General features: G+C 32.2%; 1 long non-coding RNA gene across 1 annotated transcript in view; it reads left to right on the top strand.

The window, feature by feature from the left end:
* The first annotated feature begins 15,843 nt into the window (after nucleotides 1-15,843).
* Nucleotides 15,844-23,495, top strand: part of LOC145271251 (uncharacterized) — a 13,865-nt gene continuing 6,213 nt past the window's right edge. The window contains exons 1-2 of the long non-coding RNA XR_013865778.1: nucleotides 15,844-15,945; nucleotides 17,939-18,026. This is a non-coding gene — a long non-coding RNA (uncharacterized LOC145271251). The remainder of the gene's footprint in view (nucleotides 15,946-17,938; nucleotides 18,027-23,495) is intronic.

Raw genomic sequence — 23,495 nt, forward strand, 5'->3', positions numbered from 1 at the left:
AATCTGGCGAAAATTTCATCCAACTGATGTACATCCAGAAAGCAAGACACAAGTTAGTTTCTTACAACATTGAGCAAAAATGAGGTGGAAATTTTCAGAAAATACTCAACCAGAAAGCAAGACAAGATGTTCTGGATAGTCGAATTACTCCTGAATACTGCCGTTATGTTGTATGGATAACAGTTTGTATAGCATACACGAAGGACTTGAGAGAAAAAAGTAAAATAATATATTTATATAAGGTTATGATAGTGTTGAAGAATGATTTGACTTTGCAGAAACATGTGCGTGTCAAGCCGCTTATGAAAAAATCATGGCTAAAACATTTCATGTAAATATGGATAATTATACAAATGCGAACCTCGTCATTCTCTAATAATAAGGTTAGAAAAACAAAGAAACGATGTAAAATGTGATATTGAAAAATCAGTTATGGCGGAATATATATGGATGAAAAAGGGAAACCAGCTACCCTCCTGAGATGAAGTAAAAATTAGAGATAGAGAAGAACAGTAGAGAATAAGATGGCTTAACGAAATAGCACAAAATCTGGGTTATGATCAACTACTAAGAATATCTAATATAATATTTAACATGATATGGGAACCATTAATTATAAATAATATATTATATAAATAATATATATTTATATATATATATAAAAGCTTAATTGGTACAAGAGGAAAATAAATAAGGGGATTAATATATATATATATATATATATATATATCCTCTGATTTATTTTCCTGTCTTGTACCAATTAAGCTTTTATTCATTTTTATTATCATAAAATTTAATTAGCATGTCACAGAATAAATCTTATAAATGGGAAATTGTACAAATTAGGATTTAATAGACAAAGCTGACTTAAGGAAACAATGCATCATCTGAATAATGATCAACTACTAAGCATACCTGCTATTGTATTTAACACAATATACGAATATTATATATGAAAATCATTAATTATAAATAATAAAGATAAGTAAAACGTGTCTATTGCTCCATATATAAAGTGGCACTAAAAAAACGTCCGCACTTGTCATTTTTTCAACAATTGTAAATTTAATCGAAATTTAATCTTACTAGTGTTCACATCAATCAAAAAAAATTAACTTTCAATCGAGGAGGCAAAAAGAATATTTGCAGTAAAAATTAGCTTTAAACCAGCTAAAATATTCACTTATAGCCAACAAAGCATCTCTAATCGTAATTGTGGTTCCATGTTATACAACGTAACATCTAGTCTACAGGTTATATAGCGTAACATTTAGTCTATATGCCTCGACTTTCACTTAGTGATCATCAGGAGCTCATCAATCTCAACATTTGTGGATTATCTAATGGAGAAATCGACAGCAGATTGAGATGTTTGGGAAACGGTACGAATCACTGTAAAACCACCAGAAAACTGGCAGTGTTCATGATGTCCCTAAATCTGGTCGTCCTAGAACTATTTTTTTACAGGGAAGACAATGGTATCAAGATGCGCAGCCTCAGAAACATATTTAAAATGACTCCTCAAATCCAACTACAGTCTTTAGATCCTGACTAATCATATTGGTTGGAATTAGTTTTTAGTAATGAAAGCAAGTTCAATTGGGTAAGCAGTGATGACAGGCAGTACATCAGTCAAAGGAAGGATGAATAATTTAATCCTAGGTGAAGAGTTCCAATGCTACAAGGTGGTGGAGGTTCAGTTTGGTGTGGGACGTTATTAATGCCAATGATCCAGTGCACTTGAAATTTCGAATTAATTCGCCCGAGAACAGTATTATGATGATTGAGCATTTCCTACCCTATTTTGGCTGGAATTTGATTTATAATCCCATCTTCATGCAGGATAATGCTTCCATTAACACAATTGACAATGTCAAGAGGTTCCTTGGAGTGAACGATATTTTGTATTTGGATTGGCCTGCACAATCTCCAGCCATCAATCCTATAAAAAATGTATGGCATTACATCAGCAACACACACGAAATGATAAACTTTTAAATCTGGAAGAACTTTCGACAAAAATTAAAGTAAAGTACGACTTTCACCAGCGTATTGTCTCAGACTCATTCAAGGAATGCCCAAAAGATTGCAGACTGCCAAATATCAGAAGGACTCTGCTACTAAATATAAACTAGTTCATTGTGTTTCTGTTGTATTTCTTACATTAACGTGCTAATATTATATTTAAATGCAATTTTCATTGTGCAGAGTTTCTTTTTGCTTTGTGGATATGAAGTTAATTTTTCAAATTGGGGTGAACACTAGGATACTCGAATTAGAAGTCAAATAGGAATAAAAGATTAAGTAAATTAGATATAAATAGTTTAGACAGTTATATTCAATGTAGCTTTAATTTCCGATTTAATTTTTGGCGCCTCTTTGTGTAGTAATAATATGGAAAACATCTAGGAAAAGTAGTTCCTCAAATTGGTATTAGGATTTTCTTCTAGGACTCGTTGTGCTATGGTTAGAGTACTTGGTAAAATTCGGTTGTAATTACATACTCCTGCACATTGAAAGTTCAATCATAGCTGAGATTGAAAACCATTTTGAGTTGGATTTCTAACAACACAAGAGCATGCTATTCATGTACAAAATAAAGGTCCTATTCAGAATTCTGAGTTCAAGAGAAAGGTTACAAAGTTCGACAAAATATACCTGAATTAGATCGGAGGTAACATAGAAACATTGTGAAAATTACACCCTAGATGCGAACAATATTGTGAAGAATAAAAATAATATGAATAATAAATCCTCATCTCGAAAATGTAGATTTTTAATAAAATATTTGAAAAACAACAAACAACTAAATTTGGTTAACAAGTATTGCATGAAATTATACTAATCTGATTTCAAATTTCATGAATAATAAATGTAAATATTTTTTAAAATTTTCAATATAAGTAATTTAATGTCGCCACATGAAATATATTGTTTATAATTTATTTTATATTTCCAGAATTCGCAACAATGAAAAGTTATCCATTAATGGATAAGAATAACATTTCTTTATTGGTGATTTAAAATGGCGTCAAGTAAATTTCCTCATATAAATCTTGTAAAGTGAAAATTTATAAGACTCACTCCATTGCATATACTTTTCAGGAATCAGACGTAAAGAAAATATGGCAGGAAAACAATATTTTTGTGAAGTATGTGGTTCTCCTTTTGCACTGAAGTCACATTTGTTGAATCATATGAAAACACACACGAGAGACAAACCACATTCATGTGAAGTATGTGGTTCATCTTTTGCACAGAAGTCACATTTGTTGAATCATATGAAAATACATACCGGATACAAACTACATTCTTGTAAAGTATGTGGTTCTTCTTTTCCATGGAAGTCACATTTGCTAAATCATATGACAACACATACGGGAGACAAACCACATTCTTGTGAAGTATGTGGTTCATCATTTGCACGGAAGTCAACATTGTTGAGGCATATGACAACACACACGGGAGACAAACCACACTCTTGTGAAGTATGTGGTTTGTCTTTTGCACAGAAGTCAACGTTGATGAGTCATATGACAACACACACGGGAGACAAACCTCATTCTTGTGAAGTATGTGGTTTGTCTTTTGCACGCAAGTCACATTTGTTTAGTCATATGACAACACACACGGGAGACAAACCACATTCTTGTGAAGTATGTGGGTTGGCTTTTGCATGGAAGTCACATTTGTTGCGTCATATGAGAACACACACGGGAGACAAACCACATTCTTGTGAAGTATGTGGTTCATCTTTTGGACGGAAGTCAACTTTGTTGCATCATATGAGGACACATACAGGAGACAAACCACATTCTTGTGAAGTATGTGGTTGTTCTTTTGCAGAGAAGTCAACTTTGTTGAATCATATGACAATACACACGGGAAACAAACCACATTTTTGTGAAGTATGTGGTTCCTCTTTTGCACAGAGGTCAACTTTGTTGTATCATATGACAACACACACTGGAGACCAACCACATTCCTGTGAAGTATGTGGTTCTTCATTTGGGCGCAAATCAACTTTGTTGAATCATATGACAACACATACATAAGACAAACTACATTCTTACAAAGTATGTGGTTCTTTTGCAAGGAAGTCAAATTTGTTGCATCATATGAAAACACATATGGGAGACAATTAGAAAAATCTGCAAATTACATTGGTCTCCACATTAAGGCAGGTAAGACAAAGTTTATGACTTTCAATGTGAAAGGAGAGATCAGGGCTCTGGTTGGATCAATACTGAAAGAAGTCGCTGAGTTTATATATCTGGGCAGCAACATAGTTTCCATAGAGAGATATCGAAATTCGCTTCTTAAAAGCATGGACCGCATTGGATGGGCTGCGATTAGTATGAACTTCGAGACTAACTAACAAACTGAAAAGGCAGTTCTACAGGGCAGTGGCAGAGTCTGTCTTTGTTTACGGTGCTACAACCTAGGCACTCACCAAAAGATTGGAAAGAAAACTAGACGACACATTCACCCACATGCTACGAACAGTATTAAATATATCTTGGCAAAATCATCGCATGAAGCAGCAACTTTATGACAACCTTCCTGCCATATTTAATATCATCAGAGAAAGACGCCTACGATTTGCTAGTCATTGTCTGAGGAGCAAGCAAGAATTGGTGAATGATGTATTGCTATGGACTCTACGACATGGACATGCAAGCAAAGGATGACCTAGATCCACATAGATCCATCAAATAGCACACGATGCCAACTATGAACCTGAAGGTCTGAGGCAGCTGATGGAAGACCTGAAACTCTGGATAGTAAGAGTCACATTGGTCTGGGCAAGGAGCCTGTCGTGATGATGATGATGATGATGATGATGATGATGATAATATGGAGAAAGTGGCAACACTAGTTGAAGTAAGCGTCCCTAATGATGCTGGCCTTAACAGAGCAGAGAGGGAGAAAATAACAAAATACCAACGACTTATGTACAACATGAAATGAATTCGAATCACCTCTCATTATAGAAGAAACCGTGCCAATTAAAAACTGATTTCAATAACTATTTTGCTAATATACCTAGAGAACAAAGTGCAAGAGAAATACACAAAAATTGCACTTACAGGGATGGTTAGAATCTTAAACAGATCCGGTAGAATATCCCATCCCTAGCAAAAAGAAAATAATGATAAAATCAAAAGAGACAAACCATATTCTTGTGAAAAGAAACTAATAATAAAATCAAAATAAAAGAAACTAATAATAAAATCAAAACAAAAGAGACAAACCGTTTATTTCTTGTGAAATATGTTGTCGTTCTTTTGACTGTAAGTAAGAAAGTCTTTATAGATTCGCTTAAAAGAGGATGTCTTCACTATTATCAGGACAGAATTTTAATGATGGCTCACGATCAAAGTTTGATGAGCAATTCTTCTAAGAAGATGAATAATCTCAGCAATGACAAGTGCAATTGGTACCACACAGAAATAGTGTGAGACTTTTGACATCGAACTCTCACATTATGGTAGAGGATGGCTACTATACAATAGAATATGATTCAATGTCTAAATATTTAGTGAAGGAGAAAGAAGCAGCCGTAGAAGGTGATGCCCCTAATAATATTGGGTTAAACAGAATGAGAGGAAGAAAAATAACAAAATACCTGGCAAATATACCTGGTGAACTAAGTACAAGAGAGTTTTTTATCCACACAAAAAAAGTTTAGAATCTTAAAATGATTGCTCAGTTGAAATGTGTGAGTTAAATAGTGAATGTTTGGAATCTGCTTAGATGTGCCATTACCAGTTTATGCAAAATAATTAAATTATAAAAGAGACACACCACATGCTGTGGTTCTTTGCATAGAAAGAAAGATCTGTTGTGTCATATGCAAAGACATTCGACACAGTTGCCAATACTTCCAATTCCAAACCTCAATGTTCTTTGGTCAAAACTTCCACTCTTTCAAGTTGACTTCCAACTCCAAAACTTGACACTCTTTCAAGTTGACTTGCACACGATTATGTAGGTAGCACACCTTCTTAGTGACACACAATATGGTTTCCATTCGGCTAGATCTACTGCAGATGTGCTTACAGTTATATCTCATAGTGTTAAGGAATAGAGAGAGAGGGAAGAGGTCAGTTATAGTGTAGACACGTTGACCGGAAGTAAAGATCAGCTGATTGGATTGTGTGCAAGTCATGTGATCAGGTTAGCTGAATCGTTGAGATTTAATTTGGACTCAGAAGTGAATGGACGGCTTCCCGTTGTCTCCTCCTCTTCACTGGGGGGACGAACGCTGACGTGTGTAGAAGAAGAACCCACACAGGCCAATTTCACTTTCCACCCTCTGCAAGACATCTGGGGAAAAGTGAAATAAACTATAGAACTAATTCCTTGTCTTGGAGTGATTGAATCTTCATCCAAAAACAGGTATCAAGTCTCCCTCCAGGATGAGAAATTCCAGATGGTTCAACATCAAAGAAGCAGTAACAGGTTCTGAAAATACATGTCACTCACACACGATTCCCTTTATGATACAACATAAATATATAATATAACACGTCATTTCTTCTAATCCATTATTAGAGATGACGCAACACTCACCCCTTTATGATACAACAAGGTAACAATAGGATTAGAGAATCTCTTGACAGAAGCAATATTTCTAGGGCAATTGCTATTGACATATCAAAGGCCTTTGATAGGGAAGGCATAAAGGTTTACTTCACAAGATCTCCAGCTCTGGCATAGCTGAAAATGTCTTCTCAATTATTAAATCATTTCTCTCTGATAGGTTCATAAGAATAGTAGTTGATGGGCAAAAATCAGAAACTCACAGTATTAATGCTGGAGTCCCTCAGGGGTCCATCCTGATCTACATTAATGATCTTCGAAATCACATCCTTACATCATTCGTAGACATGCTGATGACACTACTATCTATGGTAGCACATCTAAAACAGTAAACGATCAAGTTCTCTCTGATTATCTCTCCTCTGATCTTGAGCACGTGGTACAATGCAGAAAGGAGTGGCTGGTTACTTTTAATGCATCTAAAGCCAAGCTTCTCTCTTTACCTCATTAACGTTCTGATCCCCATCTATCAATTGAAATGAATGGCTCTCGTATTGGGGAGGCCTCAAGTTCTGGCAAGCTTCTGGGCTTGACCTTTACTCCTGATCTTAAATAGAACACGTACATCAAATCTTTTGCCAAGGCCACTGGAAAAATGGTGGGATCTTTTTATCGATCCAGTAGATATTTCACTGCAATTCTCTATCTATATAAGAGCCAGGTACGTCCAAGGATGAAGTACTGTTGCCACATCTGAGCAGGAGCTGCTAGAAGGGACTTGTCCTGCCTTGATATTCAAAATAGACTTTGTAGCCTCGTAGAAGATGTCTTTTTCTCTTCGCTGCAACCTCTATCTCACAGATGAGATGTTGCGAGTTTGTCTCTGCTTTATCGGTATTGTCATGAAAGTGTTCGACTGCTTCCATCTATGGTCCCCCTTGGCAAACTTTCACAAGAAAGACTCGTCTAGCTAAAAACACTATCAATAATTCCCCTCCACTCTTTATCTGTGCCTAGACCTACACATAGATTCCATGAACAAAGCTTCTTTCTTAGAACTGCACGCATGTGGAATTGTCTTCCATTTTCCTGCTTTCCAGCTGACTACAATATGGTTGTCTTCAAATCCAACGTAAACAAATTCTTGATGAGCTGTTCACTTAAGTTAACAAATTTACTGAATTTCTATTACTCTCGATTACTATATTGTCCAATTGACTACTGTACAATCCTACCCCCTTATCCCCGAGTGGTCTCTGGTCCTTGATAAGTGGTTATGCCTATGTAAAAAATAACACCTACAAACTAAAATAAAATAACTGAAAAATCATATTTTTCTAATGTAATCTCTCTAATGAGAGAAAATATTATGATGCTTTGATTATGTTAATAATTTTCTTTAAATAAAAGTTTTTATTTTCATGTAAATTCTTAAAACAAAAGAATAATTTTATGTCGAGGTCACCTCTTTAGTTTTTTTTACTTTATAAATTTACTGTATCTCAATAAAAGTTTATTTTATATTGAGTATTAATGTCTAAATATCTACTTAAGCGTTTGACCTTTTATCATTGTGGTTTTCATATGTTTATTATGCAATTATCTAAATATGAGGACGTTCAATAAGTAATGTTCTTGACCCATTTACGTTGGTCTGATCTAGTACAAATGTGGCATATGCAATGATTTATCACTCTATGGGTCATGTAGCAAATTACAACTCTGAACTAATTGTTGGTCCTGATTTACAAATGTTTGAAATTAGTTAAGGTTGAAATGGAGCCTGTCAAGTGTCCTGCAGTGATCAGTTGTCTTATTTAAAATCAGGCACACCATACGAAACTTTTGATAAAATTAAAAGAAACGATGTTACATCAAATTATTCTTGTAAAACGTAGTTGTTGTGAATTCAAATATGTCAGGAAATCTATAGCAGCTGCACCTACATCTGGTTGCTATCCATCTTTCATTGATGAGGCAACTTTCAGCCATGGTGAGGCTTCCTTTTTTGAAGATCCATGCTTGACTAGTCGCTTAATCGCAAAGTTAGTGCAGGGTCTGTAGAAACTACCTGATGGATTTCTGGGTAAATCATTTCCTGACCTCTTTTTTTTTTATTAGAGGAGCGAAAACGTGAAATGAAATTCACAAAATGTTAGAATATATTTTTCATTAATTTAACTTTGGATTAAATAGTTTTATTTTGAATTTTTTTCCGTGTACATAAGTAATTTGGCATTAAAAATTGTGTGTTCATTTTTCCAGTGACCACTGTAAGATTAGTTGATGAAGAATACATTGTGACGTCCCATATTTATTATAAACGAAATATATGAGACATTAATAAATATTATGATCACTAGTGAGCAAGTGCTAATTAAAAACATTAACATAATTATTTAAAAGAAAAATTGAAGAAAACGAATTTATAATGATATGATAGTTATTTTCAATCAGAAATATTCATTATTAAAAGTCATGTTTGGTAGAAAAAGATAAGTAATCGCAAAGCATATAGATGTGTGACTCAATATCTTCATAGTGTGCATAATATGCATTTGCATGGATCATCGTATAAAAATTAGATCACTGTCGGTAGGTATTTAATTATTATAGTAATATATATATATATATATATATATATATATATATATATATATATATATATATAAATTCGTGTTCCTGTTCACAATTTAATTAATATATACAAAAGATCCATTACTTTACTCTTCCATTTATTCCTAGATATAGTATGATTCTTACATAAAATAAAATTAAGAGATCATCTCATTAGCATATTACATTAAGTAAAATCGATTTTACTAAAAAATGCGTTATGTTAGTTTATGTTTCTAACGAGATAATTGTTTTAAGTTTTCTATTAAAATAGTTATTTAATCAAGTGTAAATATTTATATTGATAAAATATTTAATTTATTTGCAATTATTATTTCCGATATTGACCTTTTTAAAAACGGATCTAGAGTTATTTCCCCTAGAAACTTCGAAGCATAAAAACAAATAAAATAATTGAGTTAACTAATTAAGTTTCTAGCTTGAAAAAATAATTCCGTGTAGACAGAAAATGTTTGACTTTTTTTTTAATCAAATGATAAAAAACACTTTAAAATAAACTGAATAGATTTTATTTGTTTGTTTTTATTATTCTTGAAACAGCTTTACAGTATCTTTGACCGCCCTGGGAATTGAAACTTAAGTCAAACTCTTAGAAACAAACAAAGTCCATCTTCACAAAAAATGCAAATCGAAAATTTCCTTTTTTATGAAAAAGACTAAAAAAAGTACAAAAAATACAAAACAAAGGCAAGTCACGCATGCGTAAATGTTTAGAGACATTATTTTTTTCATAAAATCATAAGTCGTCTTAGAACATTGGGCAAAATAGTTTTCACATTACCTTTCCCCTTCATTCGCTTTTCAAATTCGAGCCTGCCTACCTGGCTAAATTTTTCTTTCTTTTTTTTTGTCACTCGGGCACTCGCTGCTATTTTTATTGAAACGAAAGTTGTTTTTATTTATTTAATGTGCAGGAGTTTTATTTCCAGCGCACAGACAACAAAAAGTGCTCAATATCCAGAGAATAGTTACTTCTCTTTGTATCCCTTCTGTCGAAATATCTGGTGGAGAGGGTATCACATACTTCTTATTTTGGGCGATTACATTTACATGTTTTCATCCGTTCTTTTATTTTTGAAATTGTTGTGGTGGTATCGACGTTGCCCATAATAAAAATAATTAATAATCTTAGTATAGCAAGTGTGTTTCAAACGGAACTTCATATCAACCCGAGTAACATTATTTATTTAGTCCAAATATATAACATTGCAACAATGATTATGTTGTGACCCTTCGCTGCATGAAATAGATTACCTTCAAAAGTCTCGTAATGGTAACAGAAGAATAGTGATCGGTTTCATCGGGGCAAGAAATTAAAAAATCAAAATAACAACAACAGAAGAAAACTGGCGCCAAATCCAAACTGCTGTCTTTTCTCACGTTACACTTTTTTTACTCATGTTCACAAAGCATATCACCACTTGGACGTAAGAGGCTACTATTTGGGGACATGTCTGGTCAAGGCTAACAAAATATTTGTTTATGTTACATTTAAACTTCTGCGTATCAGTACAACCAGAGAGACAGGCAGCAGGAAGGGAATTACAAGTCTACCTGTTCGAGGGAAGAAACTATTAGAATAGAAAGCTTTCTGGCATTTAGAAACCTCAACAGTAAAGGGGGCGAGATCTTATTACTAAGCGGGTTTATGGGGATATGTACATCGAGGGGATACAATTGTTTCGCCCAAATTCATACAAATTAACAAAATTATTAGAGGCGTACGATTCCAATATATAACATTAAGAATTGTTATTTTCCCAGTTTAAAACAATTGTCAAATGTTAGAAATATTTTAACTTAACATGTTCTTGTGGGAACTAACTTGCTTTTGGAAAGACGATAGTAATTAGCCACCACTACAAAGTATACGTAGGTAGTATGATAAGTTGTTTATTCTGCAATCCTAAAATAGAGTACATCCATCGGCATACACACAAACAAATAATTACTTTTAAAATCTCATGGTAATAGTTTTGTGGTGGAATGTGATTCATCTTAAATAAATAGTGGGACCAGAAGTGTGTAGCCCCGAAAAATCGCCGACCCCCAACGTCGTGTACGCTGTGGTATTTTTCTTTCACTGTGCTTCTTATGGCCTGATCATCATTTTTCTCATTGGTGACTGTGACTGAGAACGCATGTACGTCCACAAGAGTAAATATTAAAACAAAATAAACATGAACAACACAACACCAATGTTTCACATATATTTGATGGTTGCACTTGGGAGTATCTGTGTCTCTTCTCCCTGTTCTATCAATGTTACGTTTGTCAGTCACAATCCAGCTCTATCTCTGTTTCAATGCTAAAAACTGTCCAACCGTTCTCGTTATAAGCTGCAATCCGCCGCGAACGTCATCTAGTTATCAACAGCCTTCTCTACGTCTGTATCTGAAGTAGCTCCCACCCACGGCCACCTGGAAGCTGCACTTCCCTTGAAGTATGTAGGCTTATATTGTCATCGTCAAATCTAAAAGGCTCGATCTAAAACCACCTCCAGTTTCATTGTTTGCTATGCAATATTATAATATTTTTCTTGTATGAATGATAAACATCAGCGTATGAATTTTTTTATAATCATGAAAAAATATTTTAAAATTCAAATCCAGGATAACAACGTAAAATAATTGAAAAAAAAGATGGTATTAATTTTAATAATAATTTAGACAATTACGGATGCGCAAAAATGTAAATTAAAAAAAAATTGAAAACAGACAGGATGTGCATCCCTAGGTGTATCAGAATTTTTGTAGGAATTTTTGACACCCCTAACACGAAACTGCGAATAAAATATAAAAACTCGTAATTTCTCTTTTAAAAGTGAGTTGTTTGTTTTCTTTTTGGATTATACTTCCAAAATAAACTATTAAAGTTGTTTGTAAAGTAATCAAAATATTTAAAAAAAAAAACAATAATGAATTTTACGAACTCAATAGTTTTCAATTTTTAAACTTTAAAAATCTATCAAAGTTTTTTTTTTATTGATTCTATTTTTACGATATTTTCAGGGTCAATTTGAAATTTTATCTTCTTTCCAATAAACCGAATATAATATTTTAGACAAACTTTTTTTTAATTCACCTTCCCCCCATTTTCAAGTGTCTATTAAAAAAAGTAAATAATTAATTTACTCACCAAAGTGTTATATATCACAAATTGAAGATAAAAGATCAATAAATAATATATTCAAATTTAAAACAAAAAAGTAGTGTTTTTAGAAATTTACCTGTAAAGTTCGAAGTTTAAAACCTTTATTTAAACCACGTTATTTGTTTTTTTCTTTTTTTTTTTTAATGAAACCGTGGTCCTTGCTCCTTTAATTGAAAAAAAACTTAGGGCTTGAATTACATTTTTCGAGTATTTATAAGCTTGGAAAGACATGGGGGTCGAATAATTCACGCCTCCCATTTTGAAATGTCTATTAAAAAGTAAATAATTAATTTACTCACCAAAGTGTTATATATTACAAATTGAAGAGAAAAGGTCAATAAATAATATATTCAAATTTAACACAAAAAAGTAGTGTTTTTTTTAGAAATTTACCTATAAAGTCCGAAGTTTAAAACCCTTTTAAAAAAAAACACGTTTTTTTTTTGGTTTTTTTTTTTTTTAATTAAACCTTTGTCCTTGCTCCTTTAATCGAAAACAAAATTAGGGCTTGAATTACATTTTTCGAGGAGTTATAAGCTTGGAAATATGGGGTGTTTTCACTATTTTTCATGAAATTTCTGACACACCTAGTGCATCCCAATCACAATATTATCTTTAATTATTAATAAATTGGTTTCGGTTATTTTTTTTTCGATAAATAAATTGTAATAAGTGTAATCAATGATTTTAATGGACGTTTCTTCACATTTAAAATGCAATTTTACTTTCACGATTAATTTAATTTATCGTTGTGTAAAAAGTTACTAAATATTTTTAATTTAACAAACAGTTTTACAACAAAATAAAATTACATAATTTAATGAATATCTTTTATAATCTTCAAAGATACAGAAATCAAAATATAATAATATTTCAATTGTTTTATAAATTTAAAAATAAAAAAGGACTTTCTGATATTTGGGGCTTCTGTAGAATTTAGTGCGACGTGTTGGTTTTTGTAAAATTTACATTTCTTGTTTTTATTGTGCAAAGCTAGATTTGTTATTAAACTCTCGCTTGAGGGGGGGGGGATTAAGCTTTTTTTGTACCATTTTAATTCAATATCCAAAGACTTTACTTGGTAAATAGTTCGTCTCAAAGTTGTATCAAGAAGCGGAACTTGATGTAAGAACGAAAACATGAAATCCTATCCTACGGAAACGAAACGAAACTTTGTCCGTTTTTGTTTCTTTTTAAATACTGCAAAAAATAGTTTTAATTATTTTCTTTTGTATCTTAACAGGGGAAAGGGGGGGTGGGATAGCGTCATTTTTTGGTTTCGGAGGTCCATCAAAATAAAAACAAATAAGGCTGTTTGATTTCATTTCGATAAATGAGTACGAATAAATAAATAAGTAAATAAGATGTTTGATTTCATTTCGATAATAATTCACTGAGTATGAATAAATAAATAAATAAAATCCTTTAAAACATAAAGGTTTGGGGGACGCTGAAAATGAAAAAAGAAATCCTTTAAAATTACTATGTAAATAACGTTTAAAATTTCAGGAAACAGGTAGTTTCTAAAGTATGAAGAAATTATAGTTTCAAAACCACTATCCATTATTAATTAAACGTAGAATTAGAACCCAGTTTATTGGCCACCTTTCGGGTAGTGGGGGGGAGGGGCTGGTAATTTTTTTATGGGGGTTATTTGATAATTGTGACCTGGTAGACCAACACAAAATCCGCTTTCAAAAACTTGTTTTCTAGGGGTTTTCGTGTGTGCTGAAAACGAACATCTTTTATACATTTAATAAATAAGGAGACAATTTATATATATATATATTATTCCTTAATTGGAATTCATTTTTGAGATGAGCATTATATATATTAATTTATTTTTATTTCGGACTACTAATCTCATCTTTATTAGTTGTTGTTTTCCATTTTTTTTATTGGATTGTTTATTCACAACGTTTCGGACAACTAATTCCTCTGGCCTTCGTCAGGTGGTAACCGCGACGGATAGGAACTTCGAATCTCCTAACTGCATTCTCAGCCATCACTGCCATCCGTAGTTGTTGTCGTCTCACCACATTTTTGGCCAATTAACCTCTGGCACGCTTTGGGTGAGATTGAAACCGCTATCAGACAATGTTCATCTGGAACTGTAGAGATTCAATGTCTCTATCAACTATCCAATAAAAAGATGAAAAACAACAACTAATAAAGATGAGATTAGTAGTCCGAAATAAAAGTAAATTAAGGAGACAACTCAGTTCGAACTATCGAGGCCTTATAATGGATACATTTAGTCTTAAATCAAATTTTCACGCTACTGCAAAGATACTTTTCTGCATGTTTTAAGTAATGTAACGCGGCGGCCATAAGATATTTTTGTGTTTTTACCGAATAAAAGCATTAGCATTACAACACACAAGACTTATCCATGTAGGTAGAAGAGTTACTTATCGAATCGAATAAAAGGATTAAAATACATAACTTATCCAGGTAGGTAGAAGAGTAACTTATCGAACCGAATAAAAGCATTAAAATACATAACTTATCCAGGTAGGTAGAAGAGTAACTTATCGAACCGAATAAAAGTATTAAAATACATAACTTATCCAGGTAGGTAGAAGAGTAACTTATCGAACCAAATAAAAGTATTAAAAATACATAACTTATCCAGGTAGGTAAAAGAGTAACTTATTGAACCAAATAAAAGCATAAAAATACATAACTTATCCAGGTAGGTAGAAGAGGAACTTATCTTGTTTTGACACTTTTTTTGTTGGCTTCTCTTCACAAAACTCTCCAAAATGGTCAATTGTTATTTTTAATTACTTTGAATGCACCTAATATTTTTTATTACAAAATATCAGCAAAATGAAGATACAGAAGAAAATAATTAAAACTAATTATTGCAGTAATTAAAAAAAAAAGGAAGAAGTTTCGTTTCGTTAGGATATGATTTCATGTTTTTACAACTTTGAGACGAACTTTATTTCGTTGCGGAGGTAAGAAACCTGTCAATATAACTCTTTTTTGTACTTTGAAAATGTCCCAGAAAGTAGTATTTATTTTTTAAAGGGATTTTGGGGGTTTACAAGGAATTTATTTAACTTTTAAATTTAGATGAATTTGTCAGTTTCTGCCGCCGTGAAAACATTTTTCATTATAATTTTTTTTCACCTGTAATTTTTTACATTTAATCTCTTTAATTAATTTTTCTCGTATAGATTAACTTTAGATTAATCTTTTAAACACAATAAAAAAATAATCGGAAATCTTTATAAAAAAAATAAATAAAAATACGAAAAGGCGGTTTTAAAATCTATCAGTTTCCGCCATTAAATTGCACATGCAACGAATTATAAAATTAATAAAAATGAAACTTGTAATCTGTTCTCTCTCATGTAAATATTAAAATGTTAAATAAAATAATATTTATTTTATTCGTGATATTCACCAAATAGATCGGCTCTATTTCGAAATGATTTCTTTTTTTTTATTTTTCCTCTTCAATTTTGTTTTCTGCGAACTTGCTCTTCCCTTCGTCATCTTGAATGTTAAGTTGAGCTTGTAAAGTCAATCACATTTGAAAAATCGTTTCCTTTATAAAAGCAGATAAAGTTAATCGAAAGCAGATTATAAAACAAAAACGTAAGTATTACTACATGGCGCACGTATGTGTATTTTTTTGATTTTCGTAATTCTTTATGTTATCAGTGGTGGGTGGCCAATTCTGTATGCGTTTTCACGTATTTTCTCGATTTTTGTTCTTTAATTTCACTGTGTCTTTATTGAAATATGAAATCAGAAAGAAAAAGCGAATAATCCCAATGAAAATGTTGATTTATCGTTGAATATCTTTTGCTGTCGATTGTTTTTGTTTTTAATACTAGATTTAATACTTAAACAAAAAAATAACTTCTTTATCGTTTACCAAAACAAAACAATAAAATAATAATAATTTTATAAATTTTATTTTTTTAACTGTTTCCCAAGTTTTAAAAAAATCAGATTTTGTTTTCACTAATGACTTAAACATAAAAAAGGTCAATTTTTAAAATCTTTCAAAATTACAAATATTCTTTACAAATACGACTTGTATAGGTTTTCAAGGATGCTGAAAATCAATAAATACTTCAAAAGTGGTGCAGGGAATTAGTTGTCATGACATGCGGAAATTATTTTTTTCAAAAAGTTAGGATCACTTTTCTATATAAATTTAATGTAAAATGAGCACCCACTTTTTGGCCACATTGTGATATTTGGAGGAGGGCTGCCTGAAAGCCGTTTTAGTAAATTGTTACTTTTCACCTTAAGAGTCATCTTTACCATGAAGAATTATGTAGGTTTTCAGGTATGCTGAAAACGAATATCACATTTAAAATTGCCGTAAACAAGTAGTTGTATGGATATTAAGCTGAGTAATTCTTTATGTTATCAGTTGTAGCCACCATTCATAACAAGGAATTACATTGCTTAATATTTGGAAAACTCGTTATTTTCTTGTTAACTCAATTTTTTCTTTCCAAGAATAAGTTTCTCTTTTCTTTTCTTAAATATCTTAATATGGAACACCCGATGCATGGTTAATATCATCTGATAATTTAAAATTAACATCGGTAGATGACACTTGATGACTTTCATGCTCGAGTTTATAAACAAGAAAAAATTCATTTCTTTTGTCTTTCTCATAATCTTTTCTTTCATAACTCATTCCTAACAATTCGCATACTCTGTCTAAATTGTTAACAAAATCATCTTTCAAAGTGTCACCTATAAAATGAACCCTGAGAAAGGAATATTTTTTTAAAACAGAATATAAATCTTACCCAACCTAACGAATTCCTTCTCACTGGTTCCTCTTCCCCACTTCCAAACTCCAATAAATATTGAGATATCAGTTTGTTCTGTGGCTCAATCACTATCCAACTCATTGGATTTTCCTCAATCAACGTTGCCCACAGATGTTCCACATGCGCCTTCTGGTGGTTCTTATAAAAAACAAGATTTCCAATCTTAAAATCTACTGACTTTATTTTCTTATTCTTGTTCTCTATCAGTTTTTCCTACCTTTTTTAATGTTATTCCTTATCAAAGTAAAAGATTGATGCATCTCTTTTAGAGTGATCTCGTGTTGCTCATCACCATAGTATACTCTACAAGGCATTAATATGTTATCTAATGACATGATCACGTCTCTGTTGTAGAACAAGTAATATGGTGAGAATTTTGTGGTTTCGCTCATATGGAAGCTGCCAACATTTGGTTTATGTATAAATCCTATGACAACTCATTGTTTCTGATGTTTTTTGCTTAACTGTCATGCATCATCGTATGAAATCTTTCCACTTCTTTCTTTGTTTGGTGATAAAATGACATGCTCACATGATGTATGGTGAGGTTCTCCAATGCCTTCTTCATCACTTTGTTAATATTTTCCGGCCCATTATCTTTTAACAGCTTGGGTGGTGCCCAAATCTGAGAAGAATATCATCCAACGACAGACGCACCACGGTTTTTTGCCTTTTTATTATTATTTTAGCAGTAGTAACCTATTTATGTGATCTAAGTGACTTTTCATAGTATCTTAGAATATTAAAATATCATCCAAATATGGTAATACATATTCTTTCTGTCCCTCTAGAACTATGGAAATTCATTCCTGGAAGATCCTGTGGGCATTTGCGAGTACAAACGGTATCACATTAAAATGAAATAAACCCCAGTGGCAGGTGAATAAAGTTTCCTCTTTATTGTTCTTATTTAATGTAACCTGAGAATAACTTGATGCACCACTGTTTCTGCCTTCTTATTAGCAACCGCAAAAGACTCTCGCCAACCACTATACATATCAATAAAAGTCACTATGTGTTGGCTACCCAAAAGTGTCTTTGGATCGCGCTCGAAAATATCTAATGCCAGTTTTATAAAAGGAAGTATTTTTGCTTAATGGTGTGAAATGCCTTTTCTACAACCATTATTGTTATGCTAATGTACTAACACTCTTTTTGTAAGATGCGACATTACATATAACCTTATCAATAGTTTTTTGACAAGTAATACACTATCTTGTCCATCATGATGAACATTTTTGTTCTGCATCCGCATCTTTAAATCTAAATATTTCATTATCTTTCTCTTGATCTCTAATTTAATAAAAACCCAACAACGTAGGATGGTCGTTCAATACTAAGTGAGTTTCCATAGTGGCTTAGAATATTAAAATATCATCCAAATATGGTGATGCATAATGTTTCTGTCCCCGTAGAACTATGGACCTTAATTCCTGGAAGATCCTGGGAAAGTTTGAGACCAAACGGTATCAAGTTAAAGTGAAATAAATCCCAGTGACAGGTGAATGAATTTTCCTCTTTAATGTAACCTGAGAGTACCTTGACTTCAGATCTAAGTTTATGAAGTATTCTGCCGACCCAAGCGAGGCTAATATGTCATTAATGACAGGTAACGCTCAGGTAAACTTCTTCATGACTTTATTTAAAGCCTTAAAATCTATGCAAAATCTTTTACTGCCATCCTTCTTTTCTACTTACAAAAAACTCCATGGACTATTCGATCTTTCAATTACATCTGCATCATTTCATCTAATTCGAAGTACTTCTTTACCCCATTTTTCTTAAGCCATCATGGCTTTTATCACACTTGTGTTGAGATTCTCTGCAACAAAGAAGTCACGGTGCAAAGACTGACGTTCTATTCCTACTCTTAATCGAGCAAGCCATTTTACAATTAATGGGGAGTCATTAGCTGTTCTTAAACTTTTTTAAAATATAGTTCAGGTTCCTGTCTAAGTTCTTTAAAAACACTATTACTAACATCTCTGTTCTCCTATCCACCAGAGTTCTAATCCTAGCTCCCTATTCTCTACTTGGTTTCCTCTTTTACATTTGTCTACCTATCTTTGGGACCTGTCTGGATTTATAGCCTCAACCAGAATCTGCCGTATCATGTGACAAATCTTCATGGGCTTGTCTTCATACTCCTAGCTTGCATTAAGTCAGATCTTCCATTTAACTTTGGCTAGGGCTTTCTGATAAGCCGCTTGAACATCCTGTGGTTCATGTCTCATCACAACCATCTCCACCTTCCTGTGCCTGAGGCCCTCGATACAGAATCCCAATACCTGTTATTTGACTAGTCTGCTTCTCTGGTCTATCCCACTATAAACGCCTTATTCTAATCTAACTAACCTATGCATGTAGTCATGTCTCCCTTCTAATATTCACTAATTCGACTTTGTTTGTTAGGGTTTGCAACAATTTCATAGTAGTTCTCTAGGGACCTTTTCAATTCTGCCCATTTTTAACTTTCATTGTTTAATATGAGTCTGTTCATGAATTGTTAAGAGAGCTATCTGACATTTTTCCTCATCCACTGCTCCTGTTACCCTTAAATACTTCTCTACATCATCCACCAACTTCCTCAATTCTCTACATCATCCACTCACCTCCATCAATTTTTTTACACCATCTACCCACCTTCCTCAATTCTTTACATCATCTATTCACCTCCCTCAATTCTTTACATAATCCACCCACCTCCCTCAATTCTTTACATCATCTACCCACCTCCCTCAATTCTTTACATAATCCACCCACCTCCCTCAATTCTCTACATCATCTACTCACCTCCCTCAATTCTTTACATAATCCACCCACCTCCCTCAATTCTTTACATCATCCACCCACCTCCCTCAATTCTTTACATGATCTACCCACCTCCCTCAATTCTTTACATCATCTACCCACCTTCCTCAATTCTTTACATCATCTATTCACCTCCCTCAATTCTTTACATAATCCACCCACCTCCCTCAATTCTTTACATCATCTACCCACCTCCCTCAATTCTTTACATAATCCACCCACCTCCCTCAATTCTTTACATCATCTACCCACCTCCCTCAATTCTTTACATAATCCACCCACCTCCCTCAATTCTCTACATCATCTATTCACCTCCCTCAATTCATTACATAATCTACCCACCTCCCTCAATTCTTTACATCATCTACCCACCTCCCTCAATTCTTTACATCATCCACCCACCGACCTCAATTCTTTACATCATCCACTCACCTCCCTCAATTCTTTACATCATCCACCCACCTCCCTCAATTCTTTACATCATCAACCCACCTCCCTCAATTATTTACATCATCTACCCACCGTCCTCAATTCTTTACATAATCTACCCACCTTCCTCAATTCTTTACATAATCTACCCACCTCCCTCAATTCTTTACATCATCAATCCACCCCTCAATTCTTTACATCATCTACCCACCTTCATCAATTCCCTACATTATCCATCCACCTCCCGCAGTCACTGTCTTTTCTATTTAAAAATAGCTGCTTTTCCATTATAACAATGGCATACTACTGACGAAAAAAACAAGATAACAATACAACTCAAAATAATTTTTTCTTAAGAAAAATGAAAAAGTGAGCAAAATATTAAGTGAAAAAGTTTTAAACAAAACCTCCAAAATATGTGATTCTCCCTTTATTGACAATTATGTGTGAACACGTTGAAAAACTTTAATGAAAGATAAACATTATTTTAGAATTTAATATAAAATGATTTCCCATCATTCAGTCACATTTTCGGATGTTCAAAGCTAAAAACACAATATTTAAAATTTTGACCGCTAATCACAGTTTTAAATATTTATATGCTTGATAAGAAAATAACTCTAACTAAACATGAAATAATTTTTTTTATAATCAGATTATCAATTGCAAAAATCAAAAACTCAAAATTAAAACGATTTTTTCCGGATATCATGTTTATATATTGCTATTTACTCCAATAGAAAAACACATATAATTAACAGATTAAAACAGGAAAAGAGTATTTTATTTATTTAACAGTGGTTGTTCAAATAAAACTTTATCAAAATTTTTTCCATACTCGTCATGTTGAAATATTTTTTTTTAGATAACGGATAAACGAGTGCTCAACTCTATTTCAGACACCCAAAATTATTAAAAGTGATATCTTTTCTGCCTAGATTCCAAATCTCATGAAAAAATTCTTCATACAAACACGGTATGAGCATTTGAAAATCTTATCAAAAACACCATTTTATGATGTTAACATATTTATAACTTTATTTGCTTAAAACTCTTAAAATATATAATGTACGTTATTATTTATCAATTCATTTGAAAGTGTCTTACTTTCCTAACAAAACGTTGGTATTTTGAGAACTTATAATTGTTTGTAAAATATGACTATTTTAGTAGAAGCCCCATGAAATGTGTGATTATCCAAAGCATTTTATCGTTCATGTGTATTGCTACTAATAAAAATATCAAAATAAAGTGGAAAGTTTAAGAAAACAATACAACAGAGAGCTAGACACAATATAGTATTCAAGAGTGATTCGACTCTCCAGAAACATGTGCATGTCAAACATCTTGACTAATAGATTTCATGTTAATAGGGAAAATTATACAAATGTGAGTCATGTCATTAACTAACAGACATAAATGTTATTTAACACGAGTGACGTCATGTCATTAACTAACAGACATAAATGTTATTTAACACGAGTGACGTCATGTCATTAACTAACAGACATAAATGTTATTTAACACAAGTGACGTCATGTCATTAACTAACAGACATAAATGTTATTTAACACGAGTGACGTCACTCTAACAGAAAACGCAACGTGTGGAAAAGTATCAAGTATTTTTTACCCACCTGTTTATATATTTTAAAAATAATTATTTGTTAAATCTGTTCACAAATTTTGAATAAATTTGATTTTTATTTTTAATTACATTTTCGGTTGTTCAAAGCAAAAAACAAATTTTTTTTTTAAATTTTGATCACTAGTCAAAGTTTTTAAATATTTATATGCTTGATAAATAACATGTAAGCAAATTTTTATAATCAGATTTACAATAAAAAATGGATCTGAAATAAAAATCAACAACAAATAAACGTTTGTTTACAGTGGCCGTGTTGCTGCTGTAGGTGTATCAGAATTTTTGTAGGAATTATTGACACCCCTAACACGAAACTGTGAATAAGATATTAAAAAACTCGTAATTTCTCTTTTAAAAGTGGGTTGTTTATTTTCTTTATGGATTATACTTCCAAAATAAACTATTAAAGTTGCTTTAAAAGTAATAGAAATATATTTTTTTTATTAAAAAAAACAGTAATGCATTTTACGAACTCAATATTTTTTCAATTTTTAAACTTTAAAAATCTATCAAAATTTTTCTATTGATTCTATTTTTACGATATTTTCAAGGTCAATGTGAAATTTTATGTTCTTTCCAATAAACCGAATATAATATTTTAGACAAACGTTTTTTTTTTTTAATTCAGGCCCCCTCATTTGCAAGTGTCTATTAAAAAGTAAATAATTTACCTGTAAAGTTTGTAGTGTAAAACCTTTTTTTAAACCATGTTGTTTGTTTTTTTTTTAAATCAAACCTTGGCCCTTGCTCCTTTAATTAAAAAATAGGGCTTGAATTACATTTTTCGAGTAGTTATAAGCTTGGAAAGACAGGGGGTCGAATAATTCACACTTCCCATTTTTAAATGTCTATTAAAAAGTAACTAATTAATTTACTCCCAAAAGTTTTATATATCACAAATTTAAGATAAAAGGTCAATAAATAATATATTCAAATTTAAAACAAAAAAAGGTAGTGTTTTTAGAAATTTACCTGTAAAGTCCGAAGTTTAAAACCTTTTAAAAAAAACACACGTTTTTTTGTTTTAATGAAACCTTGGTCTTTGCCCCTTTAATTGGAAAAAAAATCGGGCTTGAATTACATTTTTCTACGAGTATAAGCTTGGAAAGACTATTTTTCACGAAATTTCTGACACACCTATCGTTGCTGCTCGTTATGATGCTATTACTAATACTACAGTATACACTCAAAATCAAAAAGATTTTTTTCTGGAGATCATGTTTTATAATTGCTATTTACCACAACAGAAAACCACAGACAATTATTATTGTAACAGATTAAAACAGTAAAAAGATTGATTTAGTTAACATTAGTTTTCAAATGAAATTAAAAAAAAAATTCCATACTCGTCATGTGGAAATCTGTTTTTACACAACGGAAAAACGATTACTCAAATCTATTTCAGACAAGCGAAACTATTAAAAATGTCATTTTCTTGGCTAGATTCCAAATCTCATGCAAAAT

Source organism: Euprymna scolopes, chromosome 46 (genome assembly GCF_053919585.1).
Source record: "Euprymna scolopes isolate OS-2025 chromosome 46, ASM5391958v1, whole genome shotgun sequence".
Lineage (NCBI taxonomy): Eukaryota > Metazoa > Mollusca > Cephalopoda > Sepiida > Sepiolidae > Euprymna > Euprymna scolopes.